Raw genomic sequence first — 15426 nt, 5'->3', positions numbered from 1 at the left:
TTGCTGTGCACAGGTGATAATGTCCAGTGAAAAACAGCAATAACGGAGAAGACCAGCTTAGAATAGAGAAAAGAATGAAGGATGAGATGTGTGAAACGTAGGGCAGGTCTTTTAGCAGCATCTAGTTGCTAATTTTAGCTGGTCTTGGTACACCTGTTTAATACACAGATAAGACTGATTTCTAATTGTTACTTTAATGATACAAATTACAGCAGTAGGGAAACAGCAAGGCAGTGCTGTTCAGATCGTGAAAATACTTTATGGTCTTAAATGGCTTAACCAGTCCATCTCTAATCTTTCCAACTGTTTAGCAAGCCACCATTAAAGATTCAGACTGAAGGTTGAGAGGTACTTTGCATCATCACTACTTCTGAATTAATGGGGCCTGAATTTTTTTTTTTTTCTGTTTGTATCTTCTTAAATTGTGCTTATGGATCAAACAGCGTATCTGCCATATTTGAGGTGATTTTTGTGATAAGGCTTGAAACCACTCTTAATGGACTTTTAATCAAAGTCATTGATATGAGAACACCAGAATATTGAGAAGGAGACAACTTCATAAATGAAGAGAAAACAGCAAAAGGGATGATATTTTATTTTCTCCTTTATTCCAAACGTAGTATTATAGTACTATCATAATACAATATAATATTATGTGTATCATTTTCCAAGTAATACAACCTAAGTTTTCTAACTTCTGTGTTCATCTGTTAGTTCTGAGTAGATGCCTATATTAGATATCACTTTATGTTTTCCTTTGTATCATATAGTAATTGAGAAGAACAGAGACATTTAAAATCTCAGGCTTAGGCTATGAAGAAAAGCACCAGAGTGTGTATGTATGGGAGCAGGTTTATTGCGGGGGAATTGTTAACTGTTTTTCCCCCGAAAACATGCGTTAGCAGGAGATGATAACTTTAGAAGAGTCATGTGTCCTGGTCCTTTTATTCTGGTGTGACTTGGGATGTCTTTGGGGGGTTGGAGGTGGGCTGAGAGGCGGGGAATGACAGTTGCCTCTGATTCTTGAGGCCTGGGGGAAGAGTAGGCTGGAGAGTCCCCCAGTGGCTTTGATGAGCATCCTTTCTTGGGTGTGGAGTGCTAGTAGGGACAACTCCTGCTAGATATCCATCACAGCGCTTAAGTCAGAGGCATAACATATTAGTGGCCATGCACTGCGCTACCCCTGGCTTCCCCCCTGCTATCCCCTCCTCCACTGGTAACATTTAAAGGACATCATAAAGGCTGCTCAGGCCAGGAATAGCCATCCTGGCTGCCCTTCCTGAGCATATGGACAGGAATTCTTGCATGACCTTGTTTTCCCTTTAATGGGAAGCGCTAATCCTTACCCTGCTGTATTGGGCTGACCAGTTAGGGTTTCTGCTGGTGAGAATGGAACTAGTTCTTCTCTTTTCTTCCTTTTCTTTCTCCACTCTGTGCAAAGCTGTGACAGCAATAGGGAAGTGATATACATATATATAGCACACGTTTCTCTGTCTCCGCAGGGCCTCAGGCCAGATGTGAAAGGGGCTTGAAGGGTGTTTGCCCTGAGCCTGGCAGCTGTCTCTGGAGGAGCTCCTGTCTCTCTGCCCTGTTTGTCTTTACTTTTGAAAAGGCAGTAGAGGAGGCAACGTGAGCTGCAAAGCGCTCTGAATAAACATGGCTTCCAAAGCAGCCACCGTGTCACTTCTGTGCTGCTCTTGGACCTGTGTGAAGGGCCTTCCAGAAGGCTTTTTCTTTTTCTTTTTTTTTTTATTAGCTGAAATTCAATCCTCTATTATTCTGGTACAGAAGAAATAAGTAAGCATAGAAGCAATGTCTTTTCTCCTATATTTTCCTCAATATGTTGGAAAAAACCTCTTCTTGATTTGAATACAAGTACACCACTACTTTGTCATCTAGGCCATTTAATGTTGTGTAACATGTATATATACAGCACCTCACATTCATATTTAATGGAGTAGTGTACAATGAGTGAGTTCCAGATGTAGAAATGTTCTGTACGTAGTTTGACTGGTAAACTTCTCAGCGGCACGGATCATGTCTCTGTCTTACACTTTACCTCTACTTTAAATGGCTACAGGTCCCATTTTTGGGAACTTTTTATAACAGTGATTCTCAAACTTGAGCGTATATAAGAATTACTTTGAAAATAAGTTTCCTGGACCCCATCCCCAGAGATTTTTTTTTTTGAATTTTATTTTATTTTTTTGTACAGCGGGTTCTTATTAGCTATCTATTTTATACATATTAGTGTATATATGTCAATCCCAATCTCCCAATTCATCCCGCCACAAAGGCTTTTTCTTCTCCTTGCCTAAGAAATGAAGTCAAGTTTAACTCTAGAGGAACTCTGCAACCAGGACAGGCCGTCAGGTCAATAACATGAAGATGTGATGATGATGATTTTACATGAAATGATGTGAAATGTGTCTGTTCATGGTGCTTCCTTTTTTTTTCAGGTGTAAAAAACAAAAAACATATACATACACAAGGTATATATAAAATATATATTTTAAGGTATGTATGTATACATACATACATACATAATATATATACATGGTTAAAAAATGTTTCATATATTTTCTTCCAAAAATTTGAAATGCATATAAAAGCATATATTAATATATTAATATATCTATTCATTTTCCCACAGATTGGATCATACATTACATATCATTCTGTACCCTGCTTTTTTTCCACTTAATAATATATTTTGGACATATTTTCACTTCAACATGTGTAGATTTACCTTAGTGGTTTTGGGGGCTCTCTTGTATTCTCTTGCATGAATTCACTATCATTTATTCAGCCAGTCCCTATTCATATTTAGGTTGATTCAGGTTTTTTGCTATTAGGAGCAGAAGCAATGCTACAGTGGGTATCCATATATACTTGTATGCCCTGCCATTATTTTTTCAGGAGTAGAATTGCTGGATCAAAGAGTATGTGTGGGGCTTCCCTGGTGGCGCAGTGGTTGGGGGTCCTTCTGCCGATGCGGGGGATGCGGGTTGGTGCCCCGGTCCGGGAGGATCCCACATGCCGCGGAGCGGCTGGGCTCGTGAGCCATGGCCGCTGAGCCTGCGCGTCCGCAGCCTGTGCTCCGCAACGGGAGAGGCCACAACAGTGAGAGGACCGCGTACCGGAAAAAAAAAAAAAAAAAAAAGAGTATGTGTGTATTTAAAATGTTGGAATTGTCACAGTGCTTCGTTCTTGGAGGAACCTAGGAAAAACACTTCAGGGTGCAAAACTCACTAGCATTGGGAGTTCATTCAGTGTTTAAGAGGAGCAGCTGCTAAGCTCCAGGTAGCTGTTTGCCATGCTGAGGATGGAATTGCCAGAACTTTGGATTTTTAAGAGAAGCTAAAAATCCAAACTTACATATAAAATGTCCAGATTTTTAAATGATAGCTCACATTAAAAAAGTGTGTCAGCTAAACAAAATACGTTTATGGGCTACTGATATATAAGGAACATTTACAATAAGGACTACTACTACTTGATATTATTGTTATTTTGTTCAGTATGATTGAAAAATGAACTCACCATTGATTTAAAAGGTAGAAGGGGGAAGCTGGGGTTGTTTTAAGTTTGAACATTCATATTGCTTATTTTCTTTTTCATGCAGGGTAAAATTGGTACAAATTTTAATAAAACGGAGGATTTTAGTTTTGAGGGAAAAACAAATTCCACCTACTAAGGAACAAGAAACCCTAGATATTTTTGCATGATACAATTTAGAAGCTCAAGCAAGGCGTTAAGGAAAACTGAACATTATGTTTTTTCTTGAGTAGCAATAGTGTGAAAGACCCAGGAACGTCCATATTTGGAATTCTATGAAAAATGAAGAGTAATTTCAAAACAGTGTGTGCACCGCCTACATTCCCTTTCTGAATCTGGAGCTGGTGGAGGAAGGGCTGCAAATATAGTTAAAGCTACATTCGCTGTGTTGTCCCAAATTGGAAAAAAAATCAGAAAAGAAGACATATAGGAGAGCAAATAATGAAGCAAAGGCATGAACTTAAAATTACTTGCAGTGTCAGAAAATAAAACAATAACATTATTTAATTCTAATATAATCCACTTTTATTTACACAAGCCTTCAAAAGCTTGAAGACTGTCAGCAGAATAACTGATGCATTTACAGATCTCCAAGTAGTGAAAAAATTTTGCTCTCGTCTTTGACTTTGTAAAATACCTTATGTTTAAGAAATAGTAAACATTGGGCTTCCCTGGTGGCGTAGTGGTTGAGAGTCCGCCTGCTGATGCAGGGGACGCGGGTTCGTGCCCCGGTCCGGGAAGATCCCACATGCCACGGAGCGGCTGGGCCCATGAGCCATGGCCACTGAGCCTGCGCGTCCGGAGCCTGTGCTCCGCAACGGGAGAGGCCACAACAGTGAGAGGCCTGCATACCGAAGAAATAGTAAAAACCTCAAAGTCATGTCACTACATCATTATCCTTATGTTCATTTTCATCAACGTAGTTGTACTTCACATAACACTCTGTTCTAGGGAGCTTAATAATGGTTAATGAAATATCACTGTACCTTATTTACTTATTTTGTATAAACAATTCTAATCACACTGAACGATCTCGTCCTCCAAGATAATAGTGAAAACAGTGACAAGCACTGTTCAACCACTTGACATAGATTAATTAAGTCCTCTACACAACAACTGTGAGGTGGGTGCCGTTATTATTTCTATTTGAAGCAACTTGTCCAAGGCCACACAGTTGAAGGTATGGAGTCAGGATTTGAATCTGGGCTTTATGAATCCAGAGACAAAATATATAATGAGCACCACGATTGAAATTGTTAGAGGGGACTAGATATTGTCTGTGATCCCATGTAGCTTTCAAAATGCATGAACAGAATCTGTCCAAAGCCTATTTCTGTGACTTTTTGAAACCAGTGATATGAAAGGGACTCTCACATCAGGGGAATAAGAACTATGTTTGGTTTGGGGATCGTGATTGCAGTTCAGGAAGTGGTCCCAGTCATAATACGCTTTTCCCAAATTATGCATTTACACAGTGAGTACAGCTGGTTAAGACTGCAACCCAGGGTTTCAGTTTTTTTTTTTTTAGCTGTACGTGGGCCTCTCACTGTTGTGGCCTCTCCCGTTGTGGAGCACAGGCTCTGGACGCGCAGGCTCAGCGGCCATGGCTCACGGGCCCAGCCACTCTGCGGCATGTGGGATCTTCCCGGACCGGGGCACGAACCCGCGTCCCCTGCATTGGCAGGCGGACTCCCAACCACTGCGCCACCAGGGAAGCCCCATCCCTCGTCTCTTTGTTCAGTGTTCTCTGACGTGTTATTTGGTGCCCCTTCTGAAGGTTCAGTAATAGTTCTTTTAGGAGTTCGTGCATGGCTTCAAGATTTTTACTCTGTTAAAGAAGGCTTTTACATTTTTGATTAAGAATGTAAGTACTGGGCTTCCCTGGTGGCACAGTGGTTAAGAATCCACCTGCCAATGCAGGGGACACGGGTTCGAGCCCTGGTCCAGGGAGATCCCACTTGCCGCGGAGCAACTAAGCCCGTGAACCACAACTACTGAGCCAGTGCTCTAGAGCCCACAAGCCACAACTACTGAAGCCCGCGTGCCTAGAGCCCGTGCTCTGCAACAAGAGAGGCCACAGCGATGAGAAGCCTGTGCACCGCAGCGAAGAGTAGCCCCCAGCTGGCTGCAACTAGAGAAAGCCCTCCCGCAGAAATGAAGACCCAACGCAGCCAAAAATAAAAAGTAAATAAAATTAAGAATGTAAGCGCTGAAAATCAAATCGTTTTCATAAACACTTTTAAGGACTATGCTGGTTCAAAATAGGTGATGTTTGTTTGACATAATCGGTGATAGAAATTCTAGGCTTATTTTTAAAGCTATTAAGTAATTGCATGCTCGGAAATGTTTGTCACTCTGATGATGAGTGCCTGTCACTGAGCAAAGCAGTATTTATACACTGGCAGGAACCATGTGAACACCAGATGCTTGTGTGGCTCAAGCCATCCTGTGAAAACCTGAAAACCTCCCTCTGCTGAACCCCTGGGAACAGCTACATGTTATTATTTTTTAAAACTATAGAGGCAAAAACATAAAATGTCCCTGGTTTACAATTTGTTTGCTCTTCCTGTGTGTCAGGACTCCCTGCTGGCGTAGTGTTGCCAGGCATTATAAACAGTTCCTATGCAATGTTTAAGATAGCAGCAGAAGTTCCCAGGGGTTTGTTTGCAATGTCTGGATTATAGGCTTAGCCTGTCATATCCCTGGTACTAAAAGAAAGGGTAAAACAGAGTTAACTGGAATGTTTGGTTGGAGGATGTGAGGTGGTGGGAGAGAGGGCGGGTACCAGCCACATCGCTCTGCAGCGCTTGGAGGTGGGATGTTCCGGTTGGGCTCTGCACGGCTCCGTCTTAGCAAGTCTCCACTCGCTGGACGAGGCTCGCTCTGGTCAGGCCATCTGACTTCTCTATAAGTGGGTGAACACTGGCCATGGTTGGCGATAGAACTGCAAGTTTTACGCCAAGCGTGAAGGAGCAAAATAACAGTGGAAAATTGAAGCAATTCTCTAGATCATTCTGGGCTTCTCAAAAGGCCTTTTTGTTTGGGGTCCAGATGATCCGGATTGTTGAATGCAACCATTCTTTATTTGACTTTGCTAGTGACTGTTTGGGTTAGAGGGGGAGACTCGGCAGGCGAACTCTCAACCACTGCGCCACCAGGGAAGCCCGATATTTGTCTTTTTGTGACTGGCTCACTTCACTTAGCAAAATGTCCTCAAGGTTCATCCATGTTGTAGCATGTGTTAGAATTTCCTTCCTTTTTAAAGCTGAATAATATTCTATTGTATGTATAAACCACATTTTGTTTATTCATTCTTCTGTCACCAGGCACATGGGTTGCTTCCAGCTTTTGGCCTATGTGAGCAATGCTGCTATGAACGTGGGTGTACAAATATTTGTTTGAGTCCCTGATTTAAATTCTTTTGGGTATATACCCAGAAGTGGCATTGCTGGATCATATGGTAATTCTATGTTTAATTTTTTGAGGAACCGCCATATTGTTTTTCACAATGTCTGCACCATTTTACATTCCCAACATCAAGGCATGAGAGTTCTAATTTATCCACATCCTCACCAACACTTGTTATTAAGATCACATTTCTTAACCTCTAAACTGATCAATAAAACAGCTGATGACTTCATATTGATCAGTTTTCACATCCACATAGAGTAGAGACAGTTGAAACTGTGGGCCAGTCACCACCACTGAATACCAGCCTTAGGGATGTAAACCCGGAAGAGGCTGATATCTTGACAGAGCCTCCCTCTGAGCTGCCTGTCCATGGAAGGGAAATAGGTCAGAAAACTGGGGGAGCTCTTTGTACCTGAATTCTATTCTGTTTTTTCCAAGCATCCATATACTAAAATGTAATGGCCAGGCCCTGATTCTTTTACTGCTCTTTAGGTTCTGTCCTCATTGGCCCACTTCCCCTGGAGCCCCAGAAAGATAGTAGATAGTACACCTTGGGAGTACTAACAGGTCAGTGACAGAGAGGGTGTACAACGCACTGGGGACCTCCAGGAAGATGCCGTGCCTGTAGGAGAAGGGCAGGGAGCTGGCCATCTCTTTCCATTACTAGAACTTCACTGTTGCAGTAACAGGTTGCTGCACCTCTGGGTTTCTGAGTTATTGTGCTTGTGATGGTGGATTTCCAGAAGGCAGACCACATGTTTATTGGCACGCATGTGCAGGATAATTCACTGATAAGGAATTCTAACTCTCCATTCGTTTTTTTTGCAACTTGCATAAACCAGTTGGGCCTGAGAAGAAACAGAAACCGTAAAGCTGCCTCAAGAGTTGTATTTTTTTTAAATTATAGTTGACTAGTTGTAAATTTGAAACACAGGGATTAATACCAAGTTAAGCCTCCAGTGACCTACACAGTGATAGTTTTGGCTTTTTCTAGAACAAGTGAGATCATCAGAAATGCCTGCCTGTCATAGAGTCAGGGTGCCTCCTCCATGCATTGCCTGGATTTCCACAGCAGTCTTTTGATGTTGATGAGTTATTTATTTAAAAGACAGTGAGAGGGGCTTCCCTGGTGGCGCGGTGGTTGAGAGTCCGCCTGCTGGTGCAGGGGTCATGGGTTCGTGCCCCGGTCCGCGAAGATCCCACATGCCGCGGAGTGGCTGGGCCCATGAGCCATGGCCGCTGAGCCTGCGCGTCCGGAGCCTGTGCTCCGCAACGGGAGAGGCCACAACAGTGAGAGGCCCGCGTACTGCAAAAAAAAAAAAAAAAAAAAAGACAGTGAGAGAGAGACCCGAAGAGGTTTCTTCTTGATAGTGTCCAGAAATGGGCTTCTGATTCAGGGTTCGATGCCTTCCCTTTGGGGTGGAGAAGGAAAGCTAGAAGGATCTGAGGATTTAGGGCAGATAGCTGAATGATTTTCTTTGTCCTTTATTTTAAATGTGAGCAGGAATAATCGTGTGGTAAAAGAACTCTATAGAAAAAAAAAGGCACTTTCCAACTTATTTCCTTCTTTAGAAAACAGCAGTGTGAGATTGATTTTTCAGATGTATCTGTGCTATTTTATATACAGGATTTGTTTCAACAAAAGTTCAAATTCTGCCTGATGTGTCTATTTATTGGTTAATTTTATTAAAAACAATGTGTCTAATGTTTAATTAGGCAGGCTTGGTTTGTAATGAGTGTTTTCAGTTCTCTGTATCCCTGAGAGTCTAATACTTTTTAGTCTTGATGTTAATTTAGGGTCAACAATGTGGAAAACTCTTTTCTGTTCTTCCTACATCCCCTGCCTCTCAATTCAGTAGGAGGACGAACTGATTTCTATTGCCATTAAGTTAGAATTTCTGGTTTCATCAAAATAAGGACCCACTTTCAGTTTCACAACTATCTTAGGTCAACACAATGGGCATGTGCGTGAGGGAGCCTGGTTGGTTGTTCATGCAAAGCTCACAGGCTTGTGATACTATGGGTATCTCTATAGCTCTTTATCTCTATACTTATACCTATATCTATCTCTCTCTATTTCTCTATCTTATCTATCTCTAGAATTCTGTCATCCCTATCTATCTATCATCTGTCTATTTACATTTTTTTAAAGGAATTGGCTTACACAATTGTGGAGGCTTGGTGAATTCAGAATCTGATGGGGGAGGCCAGCAGGCTGGAGACTTAGGGAATAGTTGCAATTCAAGTCCAAAGGCAGAATTCCTTCCTGCAGAGAGAAGGCCAAGCTTTGTTTTATTAGAGCCTTCGAGTGATTAGGTAGGGCCCACCCACATTATAGAGAGTAATCTGCTTTACTTGGAGTGTACTAATTTAAATATTAATCTCATCCACAAAACACCTTCACAGAAACATCCAGAATAATGACTGACCAAATATCTGGGCACTGTGGCCCAACCAAGTTGGAACATAAAATGAACCACCATAGTGGATTTTACTAATGCTCATCAAATTTGCAAGAGACTGCCGTATAAACCCAAATGCACATAACCATTTGATGGGCCATAAACTTGACCGGTCCGTCCAGCCTCTCCCCTATAATGAAATACGTAAAGGAAACGAGTGACCACACTAGAAGGTGACTGGGAAAGAGGGATCAGAGATCGATGGCAACTGCCATCTATGGAACACTTACTGTGTACCCGGTGCTGCTCCAAGTATGTTACATACACAGTGTTAACTGCTGTTGGCCTCCAGATGTGATGACCTGGTGCTTTCATCTCCAGTATAAAGCTATTCCTGTGATTTGGTTAGGACACCCTGCCCCTTGATGGTGGTAGATAGAGGTTTCTGAACATCACCCCCAGGTGAACTGTAGCTTCAGGAATTGGACACAGGCAGGGATTCGGGAGGGCAGGCAGCAGAATATGGAATCAAGGGAAATCCAGAACCGTGTAATATTAGACGAATCTGCGACTGAGACCAAGGGAGATATTTCGAATAAAGGCTCAAATTGAAGGGGCTAGGCAGTTACCCAAACAGAGCCGGCAGATTAGCAGTGGAAGATAGGGATCTCTAGACATTTCAGTCCGAGTGAAATAATCTGTGTAGATTACTGCAGTAGAATTTAATGCATTGCCAAGGCCCGGCGAGTCCTACTCTCCCATTTTCTCCCTTGGAACCTCTTGACTATTTCCCCAATCCAATAATGACATCATCTCTGTTGCCCATGGACAGCTACACCTCTCCAGTTGAAGGCACATTCATTTTCTTGATTTATTATTTAATATATAAAGCTGGACTGAAGGCACAGAAACTGATGAGGCTATTGCGCTTTGAGGAATCTCTGCCCAGACTGTGGCAGCGTTCAGTACAGTTCTACATTTTCCTGTTGGCTGAGACCCAAGAGAGCCCAGGGGAAGTGGTGGCCTCAGAGTGGTATCCCTTGTGATCAAAATAGCTCCTTTGCTTTCGCAACAGTTGTTTTGGCCCCATTCGCTGGTTTGAAATTCTTTTAAGGTTGAGCAGCCCAAATATATATATTTAAAATACTTATTTATTTATTTGGCTGTGCTGCGTGTTAGTTGCGGCATGTGGCCTCTAGTTCCCTGATCAGGGATCAAACCCGGGCTCCCTGCATTGGGAGCGCGGAGTCTTAGCCACTGGACCACCAGGGAAGTCCCCGGAGTAGCTTAAATATTGAATCTAAGTTATATCAACTCATCCGGCAGGTCCAGTGTTTGCAGTCCATCCTATGGATATTCTCACACAGTTAAACAAAGATATGCGTTCTCTGCAGTAGTGTTTTGAAAAGTAAAAATCTGGAAATAAAAATATTTGATGAAGGTACTGGTTAAAAAGTAACAGGGTAGGATTTATAGATACTGGCTTGGAAAGATAGTTATGATCTATTGCTAAGTGGGCATGTATAATATTATCCCATTTGTGTAGAAAGAGATCCCATTTGTATAAAAGCATATGTATGCTAATATACAGCAATAAGATTTCTTCGTAGGAAGGTTACCTATGAACTTTTTTTAGCCTTGGTGACCACTGGGGAGTAGAAGTGGATGGAGAAAGGGGTACTTTCACTTTCTTTTAACTTTATGGTCTTCTGTACTGTTTGAAAGCAATTTTAGACTATATGTGTGTATTGCTTCTGTATACATATACTTCGTATAAAATAATTATTTCACAGCACACTTTATGGTGGCTGTTTCCTTAGGTCTTTCTAATCTGTCTTGTTTTAGTGTGGGTATGTTGGAGAAAGGGGAAGGGGTGGGAAGAAGGAGGGAGGGAGGAAGAGAGAGAAAAAGAGAGATTAAGAGAGAGAAAATGAGAGTTAGTTTAGGAGGACTGGAGCACACTTTGAGGAATCCTGCCAAATGGACTGAATGGCAGAATGTGCATGAAGCAGTCAGTTGGTGTTTATCTTTTGAACATTATAACATTCATCTAGTAGATCAGGCTCTTTCTCTGAAGCTCGCCTTCCCTCCAGCTGCCTGTGAATTCACATGGTAATTAACAGAGACGTATTTGTTCGATTCTTCCCCCCCCTCCCCACCACCCTGCCCCCGCCTCTTCCTTTGATTGGTCTTTTGCTCATCTTAGAATAACTGAAAATGGCTCTTAATTGCACAGAGCCGGCTAGAGCCCTGGATACTGGCGCGCTGGGTCTCCACGGTGTGAATGTGCTCAGCTGGGGACTCTCTGAAGGCTTACGAGGAGTCCTCCATAAGTACAGCTTTTTGGTTTTGAGTGGATGCTGAGGGGGAATGGCAGCACCTGCCCGGTTCTGATGGGGGCCCAGATCTGTGGCTTTTCAGTCCTAAAATCGCCGAAGTGTTCTGGAAGGAGACTGTATTTTTCTTGATATGAAACCACCCTTCCATTTAGGTACCCAGTTCCTGGGTACCTGTTGTCACGTGATTATTACACCATGCTGTTTACCGCCCTGGAGGGAGCTGCGCCCTTTGATGGTTTTGCGATAGGAGAGACAGGTCAGGTGGCTTATGAATACAAACTGAGTCTACCCTCTTGAAATAATCGTCCTGTTTAATTAGAAAAGAGGTGAGGTAAAGTCACATCCAAGCTTGTTTACCACGTTGCTGTTGTCATTGTTATTATTAAGTAATTTGGAGCCTGGACCCAGCGATTATCATACTAAGTGAAGTAAGTCAGGCAGAGAAAGACAAGTTATCATATGATATCAATCATGTGTGGAATCTAATTTAAAAAAAGATACAAATGAACTTATTTATAAAGCAGAAGCAGACTTATGGATATCGAAAACAAACTTATGGGTACCAAAGGGGAAATGTGGGGTGCGGGGAATAAATCAGGAGCTTGGGAGGAACACACACACACTGCTATATATAAGATAGATGACTGACGGGGACCTGTGTATAGCACAGGAAACTCTACCCAATATTCTGTGATAACCTATATGAGAAAAGAATCTAAAAATGAATGAATATATGTATATGTATAACTGAATCACTTTGATGTACGCCTGAAACTAACACAATATTGTAAATCAATTATACTCCAATAAAATTAAAATATTAAAAAAAGTAAAGTAAGCATAGACAAAGCTTAAGAACATAAACAGCTTGGAGCCAGGTTCAGTGGACCTGAGCCACCGTTCACCTCATTCCTTCTACACGGATGCAGTTTGCGCTAGGAGGCCGCACACAGGTGGGCAGTGTGTGTTTGCACCCCGTGTTGTCAGTCCTGGCTGGGGCTCCAGGAACCGGAAGATCCACATGCTCGTGCTGCTTCCCCAGGCCCAGATGCTGGGCGGTCACCAGGGAGGGGCGAGCAGGAGGAAGTCCTCAGAGATACTTGTTGTTTCATTGTGCAGCCGAGTGTACTTGTCTCTTGGCACTGATTTTTACTCTTACTTTTTTTGCCAGCCTTGGCGAATTTACCAGGAAGTGTTGAAACCAGGTACAAGGGGTGGAGATAACCCCCCCCTGCCGTTGAGTTTGTTGTTAAACACAGGACGTACTCAGGGACGTGCTTTCACCCGTTGGTCCCTGTCTCTTTGCCAGCACAGAAGGACTCCGAGGAAAGCTATGAGTGGGAATGGCAACAGCTCGTAAGAAGAGAGACCTTCTGACCAAGGACTGGTCAGGGTGCCTGCTCTTCCAGGCTGGCTTTGACAGTCAGCGAAAATACTTTTAAAAATGCCCTCTGTCGTCTTGTACTGCGTAGACTGTCATCTGTCTATCAGAAGTCAGCGAGGTTTCCGTATTTTTTTTACTGGGAAATGACTGTAGGCCATGCTTTTAAGCCATCATCCATTTGCTTCTCTAGGCAGACGTCTGGAGGGAAGGGGTGATGTGTCAGGATGCGGTGGACTGTCTGGTGTAGGACTGAGCTACCCAAGGATGTACTGTCACCCGCAAGATGGGCAGAAGGGTGCAGAACCCTCTCCCTGCCTTTCTGGGGCCCCCATTGACTTCTGGAGGGCCCCCCTCCCAGGGTTCTTCTCATGTTACCCTACGGCTATGTCCCCTTTGTTGGCGGCTCATCAGCCTGCCCCAGCCCTCTCCAAGTTTCCCATCACTAACACTTTCTCTTCCATCTTTCCACCCAATTCAATGTCCATTTACTCTGTGTAGGCTCAGCTTAACTGGAACTTAGAAAGAAGCAGGTGTTAGTTCAAAACCAGAGGAATTCAGTGAAGAGTATGAATGATTTAAGGAGGCACTTGGGACCCCAATCTCATCATCATTGGTGAAATCTGAGGAAGCGGAAGAGGTTTTCTGAGCAGAGAGGGCAGCTCAGCTCAGTGGTTTCCTGCGGGGCTTCCAGATATATTCATGCCTATCGTCACTGTGATTTTCGGTCTTTCCTGAATTGGGATTGGAGCAGCCTCATCACGTTGCAAACACCGCCAGAAACTTGCCGTGTGAGATTTCCTGGGATAGGGACAGGGTCCTGCATGAGGGCCCTGAGGGTGGAGGCCAAGGCACTGGATGAGCCAGACTGCTTCTGGTCCCAAAGGATTTTGTGGGGCCCAAGGCCTGAATTGTTGAAAGGGGTGGACCTGGGCGTGAGCTGGCAGTCAGCATCAAGCACAAGAAGAACACCCTTGAGTTGCACACGAATGTGGACAACTAGCCGGGGGTGCCTGGATGGCTTAGCAATCTGAGGGCGGGTAAGGGGTGGCATTTGAGAAACAGTCCCCCTTCGAGCTGGCAGATCCTCTGCTGATGTTGAAACACTGGCTGCCGTTCTTACCACTCACTCTGCCTGTTCCTCTGCCCTAGTTTGGAAAGGTCTTTTCTTCCTCTCCTGTTTGCCTGCTCCTGACTCGTCTTCCAGCCGAGGGCAGGGCTTTGTAAAACACCCAGGTGGGGAGACAAGCCGAACCTGCTTTTTCATCCATCCTTTTCTCCACTTTGCTTGCTCTTATTTTCACCTCTGTCTGTGCTTGTCTTTATTTTTTATTTTTTGACATAAATCGTAGCAATTATTTTTTTAACATCTTTATTGGGGTATAATTGCTTTACAATGGTGTGTTAGTTTCTGCTTTATAACAAAGCGAATCAGTTATACATATACATATGTTCCCATATCTCTTCCCTCTTGCGTCTCCCTCCCTCCCACCCTCCCTATCCCACCCCTCTAGGTGGTCACAAAGCACCGAGCTAGCTAGTGCTTGTCTTTAAAGGGAACGTCTCAGCCGATGCTGGGTAAGATTCAGTCATTGAGAGGAACTCACTCAGGTCCAAATGTATCTAGGCTTTCGATCGCTGGATGTTCGAAAACACAGCATTTCATTGATGCTTCAATCCTCACCTTCATATTTTTTTTTTTTGTTTGTTTTTGTTTTTTTTTTTTTTTGCGGTACGCGGGCCTCTCACTGTTGTGGCCTCTCCCGTTGCGGAGCACAGGCTCCGGACGCACAGGCTCAGCGGCCATGGCTCACGGGCCCAGCCGCTCCGCGGCATGTGGGATCTTCCCGGACCGAGGCACGAACCCGTGTCCCCTGCATCGGCAGGTGGACTCTCAACCACTGTGCCACCAGGGAAGCCCCTCACCTTCATATTTTAATCCATGACATGGTATGTATCTTTTGCCTGCTTTAAAGTGATATTTGGGGGATAGAAAGCACCTTTGACTATATAGCAAAAGGCACGTACTGAAATGTTTCAGAGTGATGGTTTTCTATTGTGTGGACTGCAGTTGGCACTATTGCTTTTTTAACCAATCATGGCAGCTGACATTGTGTATCTGGCAAACATCCTCTTCCTTTTTTTTTTTTTTTTTTTTTTTTTGCGGTATGTGGGCCTCTCACTGTTGTGGCCTCTCCCGTTGCGGAGCACAGGCTCCAGACGCGCAGGCTCAGCGGCCATGGCTCACGGGCCCAGCCGCTCCACGGCATGTGGGATCTTCCCGGACCGGACCGGGGCACGAACCTGTGTCCCCTGCGTCGGCAGGCGGACTTTC

General features: G+C 43.7%; 1 protein-coding gene across 1 annotated transcript in view; it reads left to right on the top strand.

Annotated features, from left to right (window-relative positions):
- Positions 1-15426, top strand: part of MREG (melanoregulin) — a 66579-nt gene that overhangs the window by 24655 nt on the left and 26498 nt on the right. The window lies entirely within an intron of this gene.

This window comes from Leucopleurus acutus (genome assembly GCF_964270905.1).
Source record: "Leucopleurus acutus genome assembly, chromosome: 6".
NCBI lineage: Eukaryota > Metazoa > Chordata > Mammalia > Artiodactyla > Delphinidae > Leucopleurus > Leucopleurus acutus.
Note: the sequence above shows the minus strand (reverse complement) of the source record. Positions and strands in the feature narration are given on the sequence as shown.